Source organism: Hemicordylus capensis, chromosome 4, assembly GCF_027244095.1.
Source record: "Hemicordylus capensis ecotype Gifberg chromosome 4, rHemCap1.1.pri, whole genome shotgun sequence".
In the NCBI taxonomy this organism is placed as follows: Eukaryota; Metazoa; Chordata; class Lepidosauria; order Squamata; family Cordylidae; genus Hemicordylus; species Hemicordylus capensis.
In genome coordinates, this window is record NC_069660.1 from 231,473,635 (window position 1) to 231,498,045 (window position 24,411).

Below are 24,411 nucleotides of genomic sequence, written 5' to 3' on the forward strand. Positions count from 1 at the left end.
CTGGTTGTGATTCTTCCTGATCGTGTTGTCCCCATATCAGATTTTAACCCAGGAATTTATAAAGACAGAAATCCTCCAAATAATATAGATATATAAACTGCTAACACAAACCTTCTTTGAGAAAAAATTTGATCTTGCTTTTTCATAGCTAGCCATGATATGATACTCAATGGCTTACATGCAGACTAATGTCGCATTTGCTGAAAAATATTTCACATGTGCAATGGGGTTGGGCATTTTCATGAAACTCTCATTTGTTCTGCAGGCCACTCTGTCTCCTAACAATAAGTACCTAATGGTTGTGGAACCCCTCAAGAATATATTTTTGGGGTGTACCACAAGTTGCAGAAGTAAGGGGGAGTTGATGAAAATCAACACCTTCCACATTGCACATGTGAAACATTATTGAGCATACACAACATTTGTCTGCATGTTCATCCACTGATGATCACAAATCATATGTGTGTTTACATGTGTATTGTTTCTTTTTGCAGGTAATGTGATTTGGTTCCCACATAGTCTTTGCTAAAATTCAGATTGAATCTGAAATAGTCTACGTGTGTCTCATTGATATAAGTCATATGAGCCAAGGTCAGTGCATATTTGGGAAGTCCACCTAGACGTTTCTAGAGGTTGGGAGCAAAACTGAACTGATGCACAGACTTAATCTAAGACTCTATATTCTGATGGCACAGACTCTGGCCTATATTTTAAATAACATTCTCCTGATATCAAGATATAAGCCAGACCCTACTGAAATTAGGATAATTAAGAAATTAAGATAGAATTACTTAAACCATTTGGTTTGCAAGTGATCATAGTATTAAACTTTTTAATATGTGGATTTCCTCTAACTTCTGCCTCTGCAATCTGGATGAAGAGTGGTGGGGAACAGGGATAAAAAAATGAAAAATTGTATTTAGTGTATTTTACCCCTTGATAGCAGTATTCCTATTTTTTAAAAAACAGAAATAATATATTCAGAGTATAGAAAACAAACAAAGATCAGAGAAGGGTTGAAACAACACAGAGATTAAAGTTGGAGTTCAAAGAGGGAGAAAAACCTTGTAAAGTATACATAGCTGTGGGACCATCTTCCATAATCACAAAAATACTCTGTCACCTTAAAGACAATTTTAGTTTTGAGACTTTTGCATTGAGGCAAGTCTCACGGTTGGTGAGACTCACCAAGAGCAGGTTAGTGGGGAGAGCGGGCTTAGCTTCTCCCTAGAGACGATCAGGCAGGAAGCCCTGGGCAGCCGGATCGGCCACCCACACGACCGTTGGCTCTGTTACGGAGCCGGTAGGGGCTGCAGGGATTGGGGGCTGTGTGGCCCCCGGAAGTTTCCGGATGCCTCGTATGAGTGCGCAGGGCATTCTAGTGAGACTCCCAGGGCCGGGAGGCTTGTTTCAGCCTTCCGGCGGGGGTCTCATTGTGTGTTGCCGTGGCACGGAGCCTCAGCACGTCAATACATGATCAAATAGATGGGGTTAGCGGACCACTCACTCTGCTAACCTCGTCTAAGGGGAGGGCTCCGTAAGCGGGTTACCCACTTTGACACTGGGCTTGCCTGTGAGCCCGGTGGTTGGTTCTCACACTCACCAGAAAGCGGGGTAGGCTCCCTTAGCCCGCTTTTTGACAATCGTGAGAATCGCCTCATTGAATGTCACTTTAATATTCTTGAATAATCGAATGCAAAAGGACCAAATTACATTTCAATGAGCGCAACAAACACCCTCCCCACACCAGTCCTCCAAATTTTGATCTATATAAGCAAAACCGTATGTGTCATAAGGAGAGAGTAAGCGAACTATTCAGTGGTGCTCCAGAGCAAAGAGTTCCAGATAACTCAGTTATTTCTTTGATATTATCATCTCTAGCTGTGCTTGCCTTCTAGGCCTCTTGCATTAGGGACTATGAAAAGCCAATGGAGGAATGCAGGGTCACCTGAATAGATGAGATACTTAACTAAATTGTGTTGTGGCAGACTTGTTGCTATTTGGTGTTGCCTTGAAATGACACGCCAAAAAAAGTGAATGAATCCTTAGAAGCCTCACAGGCATCTTTACAAGACCCAACACATTTTGGATTCCGTTCACCCCCACATGGGCCTAATAAAGATACATCTGATCTTTATACATAATGCATACATAATGCAAGAGGCCTAGAAGGTTCCCATTCTTAAAAAAATAATAATAATTGGTGCCTCTGCCCTTTCTTCTTCTTGTTGGCTTGAAATCCCCTGATCCTTGATAAACTACTCTAAAGGGCCATTAGTCTGCCCTTTGTCTAAGATACCTTGAAAGTGTCTCAAGTCACACAGACTTGCCTTGGACAGAACAAAAAGGAGACGACAAGCCTGCAGACAGAAAGCAGTTTATGTTTGGATTTTGGCTGGTAGAGTTAAATTGCTAGATAGAAGTGTTGCAATTTCAGGGTACTAATTCTGCTTTGTAACAAGTCCTGCCTTCATCATGCTGGCATCTGTACACCCGAAATGTCTTCTCAGTTGCACATGCCTAAATAAAAAAATGCTTATGAAAGAATGAAAGGTTTCTAGTGCTCTTTCTAAGGAATTAACACCATAAAAGCTGCACAGAAATTCCCACCGTATGCGGAATAATAAAAGAGTGGCCAGAATGTTTTACAGTGATACAAGGGTGGAGCAAGATCCGTGTCCTTGCAGTGACCTGCTGCACAGCTGATCATGCACGGTAGGGAAAAGTGATTTTTACTGCTCTCCCTCTTTCCAAAAACCCTTTCCTGCTTCCAGAAGTATCTCCTTGAGGGTCACACAGCCCTCAAGGACATATTTCTGGGAGCCAAAAACATTTTTGAAGGGAGGGGAGAGCAATGAAAGCAACTTCTTCCCTTCCCATGTGTGTTTCATCAGCTGTGTGGCAAGTCTTTGGCTGAGGTCCACTGCAGCCTCTCAGTGAGGGCTCTGTTCTAGGGATGTGAGAACCGGTTTGATTTAGAACTGGTTTGAATTTGAACCAGGGTGGTTCGAAGGTTCAAATTTGAACCGAACCAGCCATCAGGTTCGAGCTGCAGGTTCGAATTTGAACCGAAACAGGGGGTAGTTGGATTCAAACCAGTTAGAACTGGTTCAAACTGGTTTGGAAATCCAAAAATTGGTAGGATGGTAGCAGGCACCCTGGGGTACCTGCCATCCAAATCCCAAAGCAATCAGACACTTGTATCATTTTTTATGAATTTTTGAAAATTATTTTAAATTTTTTCTCATAGGGTATAATGGGACTTGAACCAGGCCATTATACCTTATTGTGGAGCACCTATGAGTGCCAACAACCACCCAAACCCTGAAGCAATCGGACAGTACTACGAGGCAGAACACTTCAGAAACAACAAAACCCAGTACCCCATGGGTTAGCAACCCATGGGGGTGGTTGGCACCCTCTTTGCACTAGACCACCACTCACTCTGGGCCACCCCAGCACCCCACAAGTGGCTTTAAGATTTTTCTCCATAGGGAAGAATTGAGGTTTCAGCAGCCCCATAACTGCATTTGGGGGGTGCTGGGGTGGCCCAGAGCGAGGGTGCCAACCACCTCCATGGGTTGCTAACCCATGGGGTACTGGGTTTTGTTGTTTCTGAAGTATTCTGAGTGTAGATTCTTTGGTAGCATATAAGATTTTCAATGACAAACTATGAATCCACTCTCACTGCTACCCTTAAAGACACATAAACTTCAAAAATCACTTTAAATCAGCCCTTTGCCCAATTCCTTTCAAATAATTCTGATAGCTTCCTGGCCCCCCTTGGGCACTACCACCCACCACACTCTGCTCTTGGACACCCCTTTTCCCCCAACGTGAAGCTATACATTTGCTGACACCTCCATGCTTCTTTATGGAGAAAAACCTTAAAGTCGCATAAACTTCAAAAATCACTTAAAAATCAGCCTTTTGCCCAATTCCTTTCAAATAATTCTGATAGCTTCCTTGCCCACCTTGGGAACTACCACCCACCACACTCCACTCTAGGACACCCCTTTCTCCCCCACGTGAAGCTATACATTTGCTGCAATCCTCATTATTCTCTATGAGGAATTCCAAAATACTTTAAAAATTCACCAATAATCAGAGGAGTGTCCGATTGCCTTGGAACTTTGTGAATAGTAGGCACCCCTGGTTGTCTACCATCTACCCAACATTTGTGCCCCTAGGTGTTCCACAATAGGGGATATGGGGTGGTTTGGGTCCTATTATACCCTATGAGAAAAATAATTAAAAATATTTCAAATATTCATAAAATATCATAGGGGTGTCCGATTGCTTTGGCGTTTGCATGGTTGTTGGCACCCATCTGTGCTCCACAATAAGGAATAATGGGCTGGTTGGAGTCCCATTATATCCTATGAGAAAAAAATAGAAATAATTTTCAAAAAATCATAAAAAATCATATGAGTGTCCGATTGCTTTGGGGTTTGGGTGACAGGTACCCTGGGGTGCCCGCTACCATACTACCAATTTTTGGGTGTCTGAACTGATTTGAACAGGTTCAAACTGGTTCAAATTTGTTCAAACTGGTTCAAATTCAAACTGAACCAGGGGGAGGTTCGAGCAAAACCAAAACCGAACCACCCCCTCCTGGTTCGAACCTGGTTCGAATTCAAACCAAACCTTGCAAACCTGTTTTGTGCACATCTCTACTCTGCTCTTGCTCTGCTCTGTGGAACTGTGGAACATGTCAGCCAATATCATTTTCAGGTAACACTTTACTGGGCTACAATTACCCTTTATTTGAGCTTATACAAAGTTTTGTCATGTGAAAAATGCCACTCTTTCTGAATTTTCTAGTTAAACATGGATTGTACCTACATGTGTGTGCACTCATTTAGAAATTAGAAACTGGAGAAGGATTGCACATGGTCCCAAGGAAATTCCAAGGAATGTACACCAAGATAAACAAGGCTAAACTTTTGCTTTTACCAAGGCTTGATAAGGTTGCCCTGTTATTAATCAGGTATTATATATAGCATTTTATTTATTGCTGTTTATATTAGTTCAGAGGATTTCACTGCTAAACTTTTCTTTGCATGAGAAAGAATAAAGATTCAAGACATGTACAGGAATTCATGCTCTTTCCCAGAGATCTTCAAAGGTAGAACAAAAACATCCCCAAGGACTTTGAACTGTGGACTTTCATTCTCATTCAGTTCTAAAATGTTCATTTCCCACTAATTAAAAGAAGACATGAAGCAATCAAAAAGATATATTATGGCTCTACTATTTGAGTCTCATCATAACCGTGATTACTCAGAAATAAGACCAGTTCATTTCAGTGAGACTTTCAAAGAAGCTTTCCCATGATAAATATAAAAACGGCTCCTCCTCAGGGCCGAACCATCTTTTTATAGTTATGTTTTGCATACCCTACAGAGGGTTGTCAATCAGTTGCCTTTTCATATCCATTACTTCTATCTATACCCAGCTTTCTAGATTTTAATCATCAAAATCCATTTTGGTTTTTCCCCCTGCTATGTTCTCCACTGCTTTGCCTGATTTCATCAGCTAGCAACCTATATTCTGTCTTTGGTCTGCCCTGGATTTCATTCTCAAAGTGAAACAACATAGACAAAATAAAATAACCAAGTTCCCTGTCCCAAAGGCTCACAGTCTAAAAAGATACACAAAGCACAAACCAGCAACAGCCACTGGGCCAGTTGCTCTCCGCCTGCTAAACAGAAGAGAATCACCACTTTGAAAGCTACTTTGCTCAGTTAGCAGGGATTCTTTGTTGTATAGCCCTTTCCAGAGGAAAGGGGATTAATTTTTACATTTCAAGGTTGGCCACTAAGGCCAGGTCCAGATTTTAAAAAGGACCAGTCTTCATTCCAGTCTTCCTTAGGCCTCTACTCTGGGGGTGGGCTCTGAGAGACTTGCTCTATCACCATCACCACCACATGATGGACACAGAGTTGGTCTTGGGATCAACAATGGGCTTTCTGCCGACCCTTGACCTTTAATAGCTGCCTAATTATGTTGAACCTGGTCTAACTCTACGCACACTTTCTGCTTCCTCCTCCTCCTCCTCCTCCTCCTCCTGCTCCTCCTCTTCCTCCATATATTGTGCTCTTCTAGTAGGAAATCAAACTCAGGCTTGCAAGACAAAAGTTGTGCTCTAGATAGCTCATTCCTACCCTATTCTCTTTAATCTATTTTGAGACTATCAAAGTGAACAGGATATTCTGCAGCTACTACGGATTTTTAACTTTGTTCCGGATGACCCTGTTAGACCGAACAATCAGAAGGCGAATTTCTGGAAGGGAAAATCCTCCTCAATGTAAAACAAGGCTCCCAGCAAAGACAATTCATTTAGCAACACTCTGGTGGCTATTCTATTAGCTTCTTCTGTTCAATAATGTATTAAGTATGTAAATAATTGTCAGTAACCTCGATATCTATTTCTTAAGTATTTCTAACCCATATCCTCGAGCATCTCATTACCTTTGTAAATGGTTCAGAGGAATGAGATACTTAAATCTTGATGTGAAAAGAGGTCATTGCTGTCCCTGAGGCTTATATGTACAAGGCACGAATTAAGGTGTTACTATCCTCTAGTACAACTCCTGCTATCCTGTCAGTTGCAGAAAAGGACAGGATAGCAAGGAAAGGATTTATGGAAAGCAGTCTTCCTCACAATCCGAGCAGACAGACAATAGCAGGTTAATGGGAAAGTTAAAGGTAATTGGATGATGAATGTAACCCAGTAATGTAGCTCTATGGCAAAACTTACAGAATACCATAATTGCAACATAAAATAGGAGGTGCACTACTGTTCATGTGTTGAACATAATGTGTGAATAACTATGTGTGTACAGATCTGTACGTGTGTATATTGTACACAGATTGCATGTGCATGTAACATAATGGCTGGCATGATGCTCAGCAGCATGGTGCTACTGCACATTGTTCAGGGTTTGTTACAGACTCCTAAGGCAGTCCCGATGCTTTCCCACATTACAAGGGAATAAGCGTTGAAACAATCAGTGCTATCTCAGTTACTCCCATTGCCATTAATTTGTTTAATTAGCCACCTGAACTACTTTTCTCTCCCAGCAAAAATTCTTGTACTATCCCTCTATTTTTATTTTTATTTCCTCTATGATTTGCTTCCTCCAGCCTCATCTCACTGTTCTGTTATTAACTGCAACCTCTAACTTTGCTTTCACTTAAGTTTTGAACTTTTGTGCTTTCTACCTCTTGTTCTCTGTTCCTTTTATAATCAGAACAACATCTCACACAATCAACCACTCTGCTCCAGAATGTCTAATGCTCTGATTAGCAGCTTCATGGTCAAAGCTTTCATTCCCACTTGTGGGGTCCCTCTGTGAGAGTGCTGAATTTCATCAGTGACTGGATGTGCCCAGCACCCTGTAAGAGAATGCTCAACAAAGAATGAAAGCCTATGTTTTCTGCCCCACATGTTAATTCTCTTTTGTATTTCGAGCTTCTGTGTGTTCTTGCAATAGTGGAATTTTAAGTGCATGCTCTTTCGTTCAGAGAAAAAAAGAGAAATCAAACACAGATATTTTCATTATGTATGCAAAAGGTCATTTGGAGAAAATGAAAGTGTCTAAATGGGATCTTGAATATATCATGACAGTACTACATCCCTTAAACAACCAGAAAATAAAAGTATTTGCTTCCAAACACACCAAGCACTAATTCATAGTGCGAGTTAGGGAGCAAGGATATTTTTCTGTGATGTAACAAAAATGCACAGTACATGTATACAACACAGGAACAATGGAAGCTGCCTTATACAGAGTCAGAGCATTGGCCCATATAACTTAATATTGCCGATGGTGACTGGCAACTGCTCTCCAAGGATTTAGGGAGGAGACTTTTCCAGCCCTACCTGGAGATGCCACCAAGTGAACCTTGGATCTTCTGCACAAAGAATGGATGCTCTACCACTTTGCTATGGACCCGTCGCCTCGGTGGCCACTGCCTTCGCCATCCCATCCCTGCTGCCACCATTGGCTTTTAAAGGTAAATACCACATTTTTCGTCCCCCTTGCATTACTTTCAGCAAAGCCCTCTGCTTACAAAGGGGGATCCTTGCCAGATTCCCCCTTGCCAGTATATCCCTCGAACCGGCTTGTGATCCAGCTCAGTGGGCTTGATATTCAGACTAGACTGGGCCCTGGCTTGATCAAACCTGAGCCGCCTGATTCTATTTGAATTTGGCTCAAATTCAAACTGAACTAGGAAATCCAGTTCCGTGCACATCCCTATCCACCAGAATAGTGGTGTGGCCAAGGGAAATGCTAGGAACCAAAGGACTCTCCCCTCCCTCAACCCAGGGTGCCCCAGGACAGGAGTGTGGTGGCTGCTCTTATTAGAGAAGCTGCTGCACTCAGTGTGGCCACTCCTTCCCCTCAGCACATTGCCAGAAATAGTGATGGCTACAGGGAAGCTGTTTAACCTGGCAGCCATTGTCCAGATGATTGCCAGATGAGCTTAAGCTAACCACAGGTTCACTTACCCTCGACTAAATGCTGGGTTTATGAGTGGGGCTTGCTGTGCAGGCAGCACCAGAAGCGACCTTGCTCCTGGAGCTTCATATGTGCAGCCTAACCCAAGTTGGACATTTGCATACCCTTAGTATCTTAAATCCTTTTTAAAAAAAATCTCTTGGTGGGGGAAAAATGCAGCAGTGCATTGCTGCATGCTGAGGCAATATGACAGTGTTGGGATGAAACCTTAATACCTGATACTGCAACCATGGCCTGGATTCTGGAGGAGCCAATTGTGGTTGAGCAGATAGGTTGAGCAGATAGGCTTGGGCACCCCGGATTCAGTCATTGCTGTCTGAGGCATGGACAAACTGAACCAGGTTACCATGGCAGTAACACTCTTACACAAGCTTCTAGGCAGATGAGGTTATAATTGAGCTAGTGGATCCATTTAGAGCATTTAAAGCAAAGTTGATATTTTCTTTATGAACACAGACAGATAAAAAGCATCAGAAACATATGCAATTTAGAAAAGAAATGAACAGTTAAACAACATTCTAATTGTGCTGTGCTATGTTTACTCTGGATCTGCACTGATATAATCTTTCTGTGCCAGCACTAAGACGGAGAAAATTACTAGATTGAAGGTCAGCATCCACATCCTCACATCTAGAAATAAGAAAATGCTAGGGTTGCTCTCAAATAATTTCTGATCACCCCCTTTATAGGAAAGGCCTCTTTTTCCTTTAAAAAAATGCTTATGGAATTAGAATTTTGCTTTGGGATCCTTGGGGAATAATGACTGGGGCAGGGTTTATTGTAAAAATGTCTAGACAAAAAAGTCTGGTTGGATGAAAGGTGTTTTGGCTGTTGTAAGAAGTTGCCACCCATAATTTCAAGTGCAAGTCCTCATGAGTCTAGGAACCAAGCCCTTCATATTTAGAAAAGCACCCTAGGACTGCCTGATCCTGCTTCTCCTGCCTTTCACTGCAGCCCTATGACATTTATATAGGGATAAGCCCTACCTAACACACTCACTTCAGATCAGGCTCTAAGTCTCCCATCAGCGCTTATCTTCTCCTTCCCATTTGCTATGGAGTTCTTAAGACAGTCACCTCAGCATTTACTTGCTTCACAAACATAGCAATTTTGACTGTGATTGCTTGGGCCAGAGAACCCAAGCAATCATGGCCAAACTTCATGTTCAAATCCAAATGCAATCAATTAAGGATTTCATGGAGCCTTAAAGACTAACACATGTGTTGTAGCATTTGTTTTTGTGGACTATTGTCCACTTCATCATGAAGTTTGATCCTCAGTAGGCAGGTATGTATGTGTACATCTATCTAGGGGCAGGGGAATGAAAATAGAGGAATCAAATGGTAGGAAATGCAATCGACAAACCTAACAGTTTGCAAGGTAATTATGGTGATAATTGACATAACTGTAAGTCTGTGTGTGTGTTTGTGTAATATAAAGCTGCTTGGGCCTTACTCACTCACTTACAGACTGTTGACATGAAACTTCCAGACCAAACCATGAAAGACTGAAGCAATGCCCTTTTCACAGTTAAGTTCCAGACCTTGCCTCTGCCCCAAATGAACATTCCCAGAAAATTTCAAGTTTCCAGGAAATGTGGGAAAACTCTCCCATTGGAAAGCATGGGTACTGATACCTCACAAAGAAACCCAACACAGTCATGACAGCTATTCGGGGGAGCCAACAGGGTGGGGAGTGCCTGTAGAAAATGGCAAACATTGCTGCCACTGGCCCCTGACATCCTGTGGCAAGCCTGGGAGGCCAACCTGGCATCCCACTGGAAGGCTGGTCTGCCTTGCCCCTCAGCCGGCCTCCACAGATGTGCAGCAGCCATTTGAGTGGTTTGCAGACACTTATTTATTTATTGTTAAATTTGTATACTGCTTATCATCAAAAAAATCTCAAGGCGCACTTGACCACCATGCGGACCATTCAAATGGCTGCTGCACATCCATGGAAGCCAGCTAAGCAGTGGAGGTGGGCCAGCCTCCCTGTGGGAAGCAGGGTAGGCCTCCTCGGCTTCCCGCAAGATGCTGGATGGGTGCCAGTGGCGGTGCTGTTCCCCATTTTCTTTAGGTATTTTTCCCACCCTCACTGCCTCTGCTGGAACACTGTCACAAACAATGCTTGCAAACTACAAGCCTCTGTGTGTGTGTGTGTGTGTGTGAGAGAGAGAGAGAGAGAGAGAGAAAGTAAGTATTGATTATGTGATAGTATTCAATGTAGTTGACTCATGTGGATTTCTGAGGATACCTGCTTACTGAAGATTACACTTCATGTATCTGATAATGTGGACTGTAATCCACAAACGCTTATGCTACCAAAAATGTGATTGTCATTAAGAAGATTAACACATAACTTTTATTGTTGCAGCTGCTACAGGCTAACATACTCATCCCTCTGGAAATCCAGGTGAATAAACTTCAGGTGAACAGTATCGCAGTATACAGATACCCAAGGTGCCTTACACCAGACACCTGGAAGGAAGATGTTTCTGCTAGTGAGAGATAACTGCTGCATAGAGAACCAAACCTACCTCTAAGGTATTCTCACGGACCATTAATCAGAGCATGAGATGGAATTCTTCTTTATAGACTAAGGCAGCAACAAGCTCTTGGGTCTGAAGATTTCAAGCCTTACTTCGTGTCAGTGTCAAGTGATATGTAATTATTGGCCACTTTGCAGGAACTATGCCATGGCATTATTTCCTGAGAGAAAGCTGTTACAGTAGTTGCTAGAAATAGAGTACAGTTGGATACTTTGTAACTGACAAAGCCCAGTATGGGTGAAAAATAGAATAAAGTGAAACCGACAAGAGTTTCATTTCAGAGGTGTTAACATTATTGCTTTCCATTTCCGCCCCAAATATCCAGCTTTTCAGGTTACTGTCCTCCATGTTCCACTCAGCGATCCTTTATTCTCTTCATACGCTATTCAGATTACATGATAGCATTTTAGTAACCTGTTCTGTGGGTCAGTTACGCCAGAGTATTTAGAATTTAGCTGACAATCCCACTAATGTTGTTAGGATAAATCATTCTAAAGTGCTTCACTGATGACAGGCCTTTGCTTTAACTAACGTTTGTCAAGTCCTTTGATAGTAAACAATACTATCAATGTGATAACTTGAAGTATGGCTTAAAAGATAGCCCCTAGATTTTTAAAGTGGTTCTGTTCTATTTTTTTGTACCAGTTTGTAGGGTAAGGAGGGCCCAGCCCCTTTCCCTGAGGTGCAAGGATGCAGCCTTGGCCATAACTCATGAGTGGAATCTTCAAAAGGGAAACAGGGAGGGACTCAAGAGAACTTGTGCAATAGATGCACGCTCCGTTCTCCCAAGGACTGCTCTCTCATGAGAGTGCCTGGCCATGGAGACACGTATGTGGGCTGGAGAAGTGTTGCCGCCCAGTCTGGTTGCTAGATCTATGCAAGCCCCGGGGAAGGGTACCCCTGCAAGACCTTTCCTGGTCCTGGCGACTGCCATGAAGCAGCAATCAAAGGGCCCCCTCTGGCAGTCTGGTCTCCCCAGACTGTCTTTCCATGTCTTTCTTTCTTTTTCTTTTTGCCCTGCATGGCCACCTGGCAGGTCATGGATAACTGAAATATGTGGGTGCCCTGCCCTGGGATGCCCTGTGGCATCCAATTTACATATGCCATAATGCCAGTTCCAGCCTGGGCCATTTGGCTGTGGATGTGGGATCCATCCCTGGTCTTTCCCAATTCTACCAACCCAAAACATTTCAGACACATGGAGCAGACTGGACTGCTCGGTAGTTTGGAAGGGTTGAGATGGAGATGGGAAGGTATGGAGAGTGAGTTCTACTATGAACCAGAGATACTGGGAGCCCCTCAGCAGTGGGACCCCTTATAGTTGGATGGCCTGCCTTGTGAGAGTGCAGTCCAACGGAGACCTGAAGCACATGGTGCCTCTGTTTTCCCCCAGTGGACTGGCCCCCTCATGAGAGAGCTAATCCCCGGCCAGCAAGCCATGGGGATAGGAGTTTGTTAGGGCTTCCTAGACTGATTGACCCAGCTCTACAAGAGCATTCTTTTGTCACAATGGACCAAGTCCTGGGATCGTTTGCCTGCCCTCATATATAAATATTCCCTCCTAGGAAGTAATCATTATTCCTTCCTGGAGTAATGGAAAACTAGCACCCCTCTCCATTCCCCCGGTACCAGTAATTGTGCTTGTGTGAGACTGTGTGGTTGCAAAGCTCTTGCAAGGGCAGTGGTACAAGTGGGGTGAGGAGAGGGTTGAAATGACTTTCCCCTGCTGAAGGCAGGCAATCGATGCTGAAAAGGCACTTTCGCACTGAGCACGTCCCCTTAAAGATCGTGGTGAATGCTTGCCGCTCTACTGACATCCTGATGCCTTGCCCACAGACTAGCAATGTAAGTGGTACAGAGCTTTCTGGGATGCAGCCATGGCTGACCAAGAAGTGGGAGGGATTCCTCTTCCCAGAACCCAGAGGTTGTGAAACCGTGGCTGGACAGTTGTCTGCAGGATGATTCCCAGGTTCACAGATTAACTACAGATATGTCTACCCGTTCTGTCCGAATGTGTCCAATGTTTAAAAGACCGGATATAGGCCTGTCAGCAAACAAGGTATCTGCTTCCTTGATCATTTTTTGCCTCCTTTCTAGTAGGCTTATGAGATCACTCGGTATTCTGTGTGTCCAGCATTTCATGTGTCAGTGTGTGTGTGTGTCCCCCCACACACATCAACTTTGCAACACCTGGACCAATATGAACCAAATCAATTATAGTTGTAGGGACACATAGAGACACCTCAGTGGTGCAGTTTGTTATGATGTCATTCCCCCCAATTCAAAATGGTGGACACATAAACTTTTGAGGTACAAGTGGACTAACTAGTGAACCTCTTAACTTATTTGAACCAAATTTGAACCCCACAGCTGTAGCGACACATGGGGATGTCCCAATGGTGTAATTTGTTTTGATGTCATCCACCATGATCCAAGATGGCAGACATATTAACATTTGAGGCACAAGTGCAATAACTTGTGGACTGTCTAAGTGATTTGACAGTTGTAGTGAGTGACACACAGGGACACGTCAATGGCATAATTTGTGATGATGTCATCTAGCCCAATTCAAGATGGCAGATGTGTAAACTTTTGAGGCACAAGTGGGCTAACGTGAGAACTGCCTAGCAGATTTGAACCAATTTTGCTACAGCTGTATGGACACATAGAGATGCCCCAATGGCGTAGTTTGTGATGATGTCATCCATCCCAATCCAAGATGGCAGACATGTGAACTTTTTAGGCTCCAGTGCACTAACTTGAGGACTGTCTGATTTGAACAAAATTTGGTATACAGTCATCCCTCACCAGCCACGGGTTTCCCAGCTGTGGATCTGTGGATCCGCGACTGTGAAATTGTGACTAGTGTAGCCCACTGCAACCTGAGTATCCGCGGCTTGGCAAGACTTTTTGAAAATTTGTGATTTGGGGGAAGTTTATTCCAGGGTTTAGGGGATTATTTTTGGGGTGATTTCTGGGCATCAGAGGGTCATTTCCATGGGTCAGGGAACATTTCCACCCCTATTTTTACTGTATTTTGAGGTCCTTTCATGACCACAGTTCCCCTAACCCCCTGTTTTCAATGCATTCCTATTGCTTGTCAACTGTGAATTTACCAACCATGAGGTTTTCCAGGAACGGAACCTTGCAGTTGGCGAGGGATGACTGTAGTCGTAGTGAGTGACACACAGGGACACCTCAATGGTGTAGTTGATAATGATGTCATCCACCCCCATTCAAAATGGTGGATGCATAAACTTTTGAGGTGCAAGAGATCTAACTTGTGCACCTCTATATGAACCAAGTTTAGTCCAGTTGTAGAGATAGTGAAAGGAAAGTAGGCAGATTAGTTCTTACTAGAACAACATGTTCAGTATTCCAGTGAGTTTATAAGGTTTGTCCTCCCTTGAAGCACAGTTCTAATTCCTGATGGCTGGGTCCTCATTAAGGCTGTTTTGTTTGTAAGCAGGAGATAGACTAAGAATCCTAATGTGGGATTTCAGTATCTTGAACTTCTGGCTCAGGTATGATGAAAACACCTTCGATAAGGACACTATGAATGCAGAGTGGAGAACCTAGTCCTATCCTATTACTGTTCAATTGCCAATTTCACTAACTGTCGTTAAGTGTCTCATATTTTTATTCCTGGAGCCTCTTCCTAGTTGCCGGCAGCTCAGCTATTGACAATGGGAACAACTTTAAATACATTTCCCAAGAAGCACACACCTGTTCATTAAAAATCAACCTGGAGAGATCTCAGAGCAGTTTGGCAGCACATGCTGCTGCCGCCGCCGCCACTGATAATGATGCAGACTGTTTGACAGGCAATATGGATGCTTATGCCGCCTATTGCTAATGTATTTGAATACACCATACGTTTATGTACCCTTAAATAGCTTCTCCTCCATCCCACAGCCCTCCCCTTCTTTTAGTGTAAACATTAATAAGAGCTATTGCTTAGAACCAGCAAAAGAAAGGTTTTGTCACAGTTCCATTCAGAAGCCAGGGACACAGTTTTTCATATGTCAGGATTAGCTATCTGGATTAGCATAAATGGGCCTCTATTTGGAGGTAAGCCCTATTCTTGGGAGGCAGTAGTACATGGGGGCACAGGAAGGGGGCAAGATGAAGTAACTGGTGGGAGGGCAGCTTTAGAATGACAAGCTGCACTGCTTGGGTTGCCATAGCAACAAGAAACAAAGAGGTCATTCACACAACCAAAAACAGTGTCCTATACAGGTTTGGCAGCTGTGTGAGTTCCCAGTTTTCCGTTGTGTGGGTACAAACAACTAGGGAGGAGGCGGGAGAAGTGATTGTGTGGAACTGAGGTAGGAGGAACAGCTAACCAGGGTGCCCTGCCACTCAACCTGCTTTGGAGTCCCTAGGTGCTACCCGTGGCCTGGCTGCAATCTGCACTGAAGTCATTACAAATCAAGAATGTGCACAACATAGAAATTTCCAAAAAACCCCAAGTGCCTGTTGGTCTTGTGGGTTGGATGGTAGACCCCACCCAACATGCTTTGGAGTTCCTAGGCACTACCTGCAGCCAATAGTAGCCCGGCTGCAATCCACACTGTTCCCTATAAAGTCATTACAAATTAAGAATCCACACAACAGAAACATTCCTAAAACATCAGCTGATTGCACTACTACCTTGTTGGTTGGGCAACATACAGCACCCATGGTGCCCTGCCAACCTCCAACCTGCTTTGGAGTACCTAGGTACTACCCAAACTACAAATTACAAACAAAGACTACAACCTCAAGACATACATCTCTGTCATGAACCCTGTCGCCTATTCAGATCATACAGTTGCCAACAGCTTGTTTGTGGTGATTTGTGACCAGCCCTGTTTGTGGTGATTTGTGACCCGCCCTGCCCTGGGGCTCTGGAATATGCTCCCTCTTAAAATAAGAGCATCTCCTTCTCTGCTTGCTTTTAGGAAGAACCTCAAGACGTACCAGTTTCCCCAGGCTTTTTACTTAAAACATAATAATAATCTGGTTTTATTTTTTAAGATTGTTTTTTACTTGGGTTATGAATTTTAACTGTTTTACATTGTTTTACATTCACTATGTTTTAACTTTGTACACCACCTAGAGATGTCTGTATCAGGCAGTAGAGAAATGTGATAAATAAACAAACAACAAGGTTGACGGACACATGGTGGCACCACACCATAGACTAATCACTGGCAGTGAATGCAGGTATGAGTGTGGGTGCTATAACTAACAACAGCAAGAACATCAACTTCATAAAACATTAGCTATTTACAATACCAAATTCCTGCTCCTGTGTGTACTCCGCCACAGCCCCTGAGTCCTGCTGGGCACCAGTTCATCAGCATTACAGACGATGCCAGTAGGATGAGTGTGTGCCTGTGTTAGCAGCACTAACGGCAGACTGTGACACATCTGGCTTAACCAGGGTGGGGTGAGCTCTGAGCTGGCAGTGGTTTTGCAGGCAGGGGAGGGTGACCATGAATCACTCACTCACCCTTCACTTCCAGCTCAGGGTAGGCCAGCAGGGCGAGGTAGGTCTTGGGGAAGACAAGTTGTTCCACCAAGCCAGCATCCAACCACAAGCGATGGGATGTCACCATGTGCCCAGCCATGGAGAACACCCTATCACTCTGGACACTGATTAGTGTGCACAAAGAGGTGGCGTCCAGCAACTGCTACCAAGTCCAGCCAGATTGACAGTCCAGCCAGACTGACACGATCCATCTCTGGGTCATCCTCCACTGGTTCTAGACCCATTTCAAACTGGCTTTAGAACGGGCTATGGGGTTGAGACAGCCTTGGTCGGCCTGATGGATTACCTTTACTGGGGAATCGACAAAGGGAGTATGACTCTGTTGGTTCTCTTGAATCTCTTGGCGGCATTCAATACCATCAACCATGGTATCCCTTTGGGTCACCTGGGGGAACTGGGGATAGGAGGCACTGCTTTGCAGTGGTTCCACTCCTATCTCGCGGGCAGATCCCAGATGGTGGAGCTTGGCGACAGTTGCTCCTCAAAACGGGAGCTGTTACATGGAGTCCCTCAGGGCTCCATTCTGTCACCAATGCTTTTTAATATCTACATGAAACCTCTGGGTGACGTCATCAGGAGATTTGGTGCTGGGTGTTATCAATATGCTGATGACATCCAATCTACTTCTCCTTTTCATCTACATCATCAGGAAATGGTGTTAATTCCCTAAATGCCTGTCTGCAGGCAGCAATGGACTGGATGAGGGATAACAAACTGAAGCTGAATCCAAGCAAGACGGAGGTGCTCATGGTAGGGGCTCAGAATCTGAGGGATGAGTTAGATCTCCCTGTGCTGGATGGTGTTACACTCGCTTGGAAGGAGCAGGTACTTAGCTTGGGAGTATTACTGGACCCAGGCCTCAACCTGGTATCTCAGGTGGAGGCCATGTCCAGGAGTGCTTTCTGTCAGCTTCAACTGATTCAACAGCTGCACCCATTCCTTGAAGAGGACGACCTCAAAACAGCAGTGCACCAGCTGGTAACCTCCCGACTTGACTACTGCAATGCGCTCTACGTGGGGCTAGCTTTATACATAGTTTGGAAACTTCAGTTAGTTCAAAATGCGGCAGCCAGACTGGTTTCCAGTCTGGTCTCCAGTATGACTGCCGCAGACTCGGAGAGACCATATTGTACCTGTTTTGAAACAGTTGCACTGGCTGCCAATATGTTTCCGGGCCAAATACAAAGTGCTGGTTATTACCTTTAAAGCCCTGAATGGCTTAGGTCCGGGTTACCTTAGAGAGTGCCTTCTTCTGCATGATCCCCACCGCATGTTAAGGTAATCTGAGGAGCTCTGTCTCCACTTACCACCAGTTCATCTGGTGGCAACTCAGAGGTGGGCCTTCTCTGTAGCTGCTCCTGGACTGTGGAATGCAGTCCCTGCAGAAATCCGCAATTTGAACTCATTATTGGCTTTTAGGAATGCCCTTAAAACCTATCTGTTTGGCCAGGCTTTCTAGGGTGTTTAAATTGTTACGGATTTTAATGTACCTGGTTTTCCAGGGTTTTTAAACTGCCCTGAGACATTTTGGATGGGTGGTATAAAAATTGAATGAATGAATGAATGAATAATAAATGCAGGTACTGCAGAACACTCTGCTCAGCATCACTACAGGGCCTGGTTGGTTCCACAGGGTGGAACTAATGAGTGCAGCTGCCAGCTGCATTGGTGCTGCCAGGGATGAAATGCTGCTGGACTGGGAGGGGGGGACCTACCGCTGCTGCTAGTCATGGACTGCACACTAGAAGTAGGCATGCCAGCACCCTTCTCCTGTTTCCTATCAAGCCTCCTATTCTGTGCCTCTCTAAGCTATTGAACCAGGAGGTCTCTCTACCCAGGCAGCTGGTCAGAGGTGAGAGCATTGCCCTTCATAGTTAGGTCACAGAGGAAGGCCAAGTTATGGTTGGCCAAGTTATGGTTGGCCAAGCGACCCAACGTTTTGTATAGCCTCTCCACCACCCCAGCACTCAGCCAACCTGCCAGGGCTTTGCCTTTCCTAATGGCCAATGAGATCTGGAGCTCACCCATCACTTTCTCAATGAGAAGCACAGCAGGCAAAGCCTGGCTCAGAGGTGTTGCCTCGGCACACAAGCTCTTTGTGGCAAACAGGAAGGGCTCGAGTGCCAAGATGGACTCAGAGATGAGCTTCCACTCCGAGTTGGAGAGATCCCACATCTTCAATTCATACCTCCTGGCTAGGTTGTGAATGACTGCCTCTTACTCCTGCAGGCGCTGGAGCAAGAGAAGATGGAATTTCACCAGGTCTTGACATCCCAAGGGGTGACATGTTGAGGGAGGCCAAGATCATGCTGCTGCTTATGGAACAAGTCCCTACCTTCCTCGCTCTGGTGGAAATAGGTTCCAATCTTGCTGCACTTCTCCACAAATGCAGCGATGGAAGCAGCACGATCTGTATGAAGGATACTCTGCTCCCTGGACACCTTGGCATCCTTGAGGCCAAGGGCATCCGTCACCTCCAGATACAGAGTGTGGGCCATACAGTGTAAGGACACACAGTGCAGCTGCTGGATTGCCTTTGTTATATTGGACCAATTTTTAGACTGTGAGCCCTTTGGCGACAGGCAGCCACTTAATGTATGTATGTATGTATGTATGTATGCTTTGGGAACTTTGGTTGAAAAGCGGTATATAAATACTCGTCGTATTTGTCGTATTGTCAGTGACAATGAATCCCTACCTGCAGTTTGGCTTCCCAGTTAGCCATTCCTCAATGTGTCAGCCAATGACCACCACCACACTCCATCTGAGAAGGGCCAGGCTCAACAGGGTCCCCCTCAGTCCAGAGTGGATGGGGCTCTCACTGAGAGTGGGGATCAGTGGGGAGGAGGATGGAGAAAAGGGTCATCTAGCTGGGCTAGCAGCCATCAAGACCTCTTCCTGCATTTCTGCCATGGAAACAGCTTCCCTGGCAGGGGAGTGCTCTTGCCCAGCAGGTGCTGCAGGGCCAGGCTCCTCCGGATAGGAGAGCCTATGTGCCACTTCACCAAGAGTGAAGAATTGGGGAGTGGGTGGCTGCCCCTCACACCTGTCTCACCCTGACCACAACCCTGACCAGCAGGGAAGATAAGAACATAAGGACAGCCTTTCTGGATCAGGCCCAAGGCCTATCTAGTCCAGCATCCTGTTTCACACAGTGGCCCACCAAATACCTCTGGGGAGCCCATAGGCAGGAGGAAAGGGGCATGCCCTCTCTCCTGCTGTTACTCCCCGGCAACTGATATTGAGAGGCAACATGCCTCTGGAGGTGGCCACCTCAGTGAGTCTGCACCATACACTGAGAGGGATATCTTATAGCAAACAGTAGCCCCATACAGGCATCATGCTCCACTAGTGAACACACATCTGAATGCCAGTTCCTGTGAATGACTGCACCTGCATTTATGTTAAAGTGAGCCTGGGTAAAGCCCTTCAGATTTGGCCATGGTGCATGGTGCAAATAAGAAATGTCCTTCTCTACTTGTGCTCCCCACAATGTGTGAATAACAACCTGTATACAGATCTTGACCTAGTCCCAACACAGATGCCATGCCTCACCAGTATACAGATATCTGCACACTTGTATATGTTTTTGTGTGAATGATGGTATTACTCCCATGTTAAAAGTGAACCTGGGTACAGGCCCCTCACTGCATGGTATAAATAGGAAATGTACTACTGCACCTGCATTCAACATAATGAGGCTATTCACACGAATGTGCAAAACTGGGTTAGCGGTTGGGGAGCCCAGCCTGGTTTTGTATGCTTGTGTGAACAACCGGGATCGTGCCTGATCCCAATGGCTACATGGCGGCAAACCCGCCTATGAAGCCTCCTTATTAAATGAGGTTAAGGGAATGAGTGCTGCCTTAACCACATTTAATTGATTGTATGTTTGCAGCCACAGCGGGCACACTCAGGGGATCCTAGTAATGCATTACACACTTGTGTGGCTCCAGTGCAACTGCACACTCATTGGAAAAGTGTTTAACATAATGTGTGAAAAGGGCCCCTGTGTATTCTGCACACTCAACGAGTGTTGAATGTAATGTGTGAATGGAACTGATGTTCACTGGGAATCCCCCACTTGAATGCAACCAGGACAGTAACCGCTTAGCAGAGGTTACAATCCAAGCTCATCACCACCAAAAGAGGGTGTGTGTGGATACAATCATGCTGCCTAAAAGATACTATGCACAAAACTTCCAGGCTAATATTTTGCCTAGGCACTCTATAAAGCTGTTCACTTGGAGTATAGTGAAATCAAAGCTCTGGCAATGTGGATAGGATAACCTACTTGCTCACATCTAGTTTCCCATCCAACTGCAACCCAAGGTAGATGCTGCTTAACAAAGGAGACTATTCATGCTTGCTACTACAAGACCAACTCTCCTCCCCTAAGCAGCCCTTGGAAGGAAGCCCACCACCACCACCCCTGCAGTGGGAGAGATGAGGGCACACCAGAAACCTGCCCAACACACACATTAGACAAACCAAAAGCCCCAAAGCACCCTTAACATTGCTGGAGGCTAAGCCCACAGAAAAATGCCTCCGCCACCACCATGTTACTTATGCTGGCTGAAACGTTGCTCAATAATGAACTGTGGCAGTGGTTGCTGCTGCTTTAGCTGCTAGCCTGAGGAAGTGCTCAGGCAAAGCCCTTAAGGAGAGCTTCAAAGGAACAGCCTCCCAGTTGCTTCTCCATACTCAAGACTGCCGGGCCCCCCAAACACCTGGAAGTCAAACAACACAACCCCATTGCCTTATTGGGCCTTATTGAAGGAGGCTGGGTCAAGTGAGCCTAGCCACACCCATGACAGGCAAGGGCAAGTGGCTAGAGTCTGTTTGAAATGCTCACACTTTAGAAAGCATTTGGGAGCAAATGATGTTTTATTCCCATATTGTGAACGAAAGGGTTCCCAGTCGCAGCTCTTTAAAGCATGTAACTAAAAAAATAAATTGAAATATATTTCTGTTGCTCAGAATATATTGTTTATCTGGATGAAAGTGGTTGCTCTTTTTTCTGTCTTCTAGAGAAAGCTCTCTCCTCACCCCCCTTTGTCAGTTCCTCCACATCTAGCGTGATTATGCTTAGATCTGGGAAGACAGAATCCCACTGCCTTTCTACTTGCTCACTGCACTTAATTCTTCAACCTGCTTTTTGGAAGTCAAAGACAATTATAATGATTCTGCCATTGTGCACAGTGTGACTCCTCCTCCTCTTGCAACTTTCCTCTACAGAGAAGGATGTCCTTTTGTACTACATTCAGATGTAGAGAATAAAAAAAATCACTCATGGAAGTGAGGATCAAAACTTTTAGCTTTAAGACGACTTTATTGAAAGGACAGCATTCTGAATGACTGGCCATTTTGATTTTTTTTTTAAATCAAAAACCTATGTAACCCTTTAAAAGAATTTAATTGTGATACTGTACCTTTCATTATGTCCTGAATTTCAGATAAGCACCATTAAACTGTGAAGCTGTTTTCAAGACCAAATGAGGGTGGGCTGAAGGGAAGTCAGGAGCCTATCTTCTTGCTCCCAGACGACCAGAGCCTCCTTTTGACACTGCAGCTCATGTGCCTGCATCAGGGCTGCTCAACTTCAGTTCTTCTGCAGATGTTGCCTTACAAGTCCCTAATCCCTGGCTATTGGCCACTGTGACTGGGGATTAAAGGAGTTGTAGTTCAAAAACTGTTTGGGGGCCTAAGTTGAGCAGGCCTGGCCTACATGAATGCCAGAGTGGTAGTCTCCAGAGCTGAAATTGGGAGTTGGGGCCTCTAGCTATCTCACAATGCACTGCACAAGAAGTGGAAAGGCAGCCCTCACTACAGCAACAACTCTCCTCTCCTTGGCTCCATTTTCCAGCCAACAGTTGAGTTGGGTCCCAGCTCAATGGTTAACATGAGCACCAGCAGCCCAGGAACCATTTAAAACATGCCAGCTGCACAGATGACCAAAACAAAATGTAGGATGGGCTCCATTTTTGCCTACCTTACTTTTAACCTGAGTAGTGAATCTGGGCTACCCAGGTTTGAAACTTCCGGGTCAGGAGGAAACCTGCTCTCCCAGACAACCACAAGTTCTGGGGTTAACCTTCTCCTACCCAGGAGTCTATGGTTATGAGAACAGGCACAATAGTTATCTGAATTGATAGAATTTCTATTTCCCCCAGTTTTTATATTCCACTGCATTATTCACGATAAAAGTAGCATTTTCATTATGCTTTTTGAAATTTCCAGTTTTCATATTTGGCCATCCAATGCTGTTTTCTTTTAAAGTATTGTTAGGTAACTCTTAACAAGGTATAGTAAGTTATGTAGGATATTGGTCCTCCTGGAGGCTTTACAGACAGGACATTTATTTCAAATCTCTTCTGGAATGGAGTATGCCAGTCCACATATTGGCTGGATTAACCCCGAAGTCCCTGAGGGCTATCAGGGACCAGGACAGACAGGACTTGTTTCCCCCTGAATCATGGCTGTGCTTTCTGACGTAGCCATTTCACCGGCTTTTCAAAAGAACAAAACCAAACCCCAAGTTGTTCTAGAAAGAACTAATCAGCCTACATTCCTTTCACTGTCTCTACAACGGGACTAAATATGGTACAGATCAAGGTCCACAAGTTAGATCTCTTGCACCTCAAATGTTCATGCATCTGCCATATTGGATCAGGGTGGATGCCATCATTACAAACTACACCATTGAGGTGTCCCTGTGAATCACTCACTAGAAATTAGAACTGTACCTAATTTTGTTCAAATCGGTTAGACAGTCCTCAAATTAGTGTACTTGCACCTCAAAAGTTCACACGTCCACCATCTTGGATCAGGGTAGATGACATCAAACACATTACACCATTGGGGCATCCCTATGTGTCTCTACAGCTGCAGCAATTTTGATTCAAATTGGTTAAGCGGTTCACAAGTTTTCCCACCTGCGCCTCCAAAGTTTACGTTTCCACCATCTTGAATCAGTGTGGGTGACATCATCACAAACTATGCCATTGAGATGTCCCTGTGTATCACTTCTTTGGAACACCCCACCATTCTCTTCTCTTCTTTGGAACACCCCACCATTCATTCAGCCCCCTCCTTAGTGGCTTTTTAAGGCGCTTCTTAATACCTACCTTTTCCACCAGGCTTTTGCTCTTTTTATTATTTTAATTATTGCTATTGTTATTGTTCACTGCCTGGAGTCTTTGGAGGAGGCTGTATACAAGAAAATTTTAATAAATAAATAAATAATAAACATACACACACTATCTATCTATCTATCTATCTATCTATCTAATCTATCTATCTAATCTATCTATCTTCAAAATAGTGAGACGTGCCAAATCTGTTTTGACTTCCCAACTGACACTTTTGGTTTTTTTATTTAAAGGAGGGTGTTTTTTTTTTTTAACATTGCAGTGTTCAAAACTGAAATGTGAACATTGCAGACTTTGTAACAGCCCATAATGAAAAGTGTGTGTGTGTGTGTGTGTGTGTGTGTGTGTGTGTGTGTGTGTGTGTGTGTGTGTACTAAATGCATAAGGGAGTTCACCCACTATACTTTCAGAAACATGTTTACTTGCCTTCCTACCATATCCCAATACACCAAATTAATTAATTTAAGTATTTGCCCATCATTGTTAAGCAGTTCAAATGCCAATTTAATGCAAAGTGATTTTTTTAATGCATCTTCAAGAACCAGGTCACATCTGTATTTATTACTTTGACTTTCTGTTCCTACAGATAACACTGTGACCTTACACAATCTCTGTTTACTCTGCATTATATCACATCATGCTTTTTCT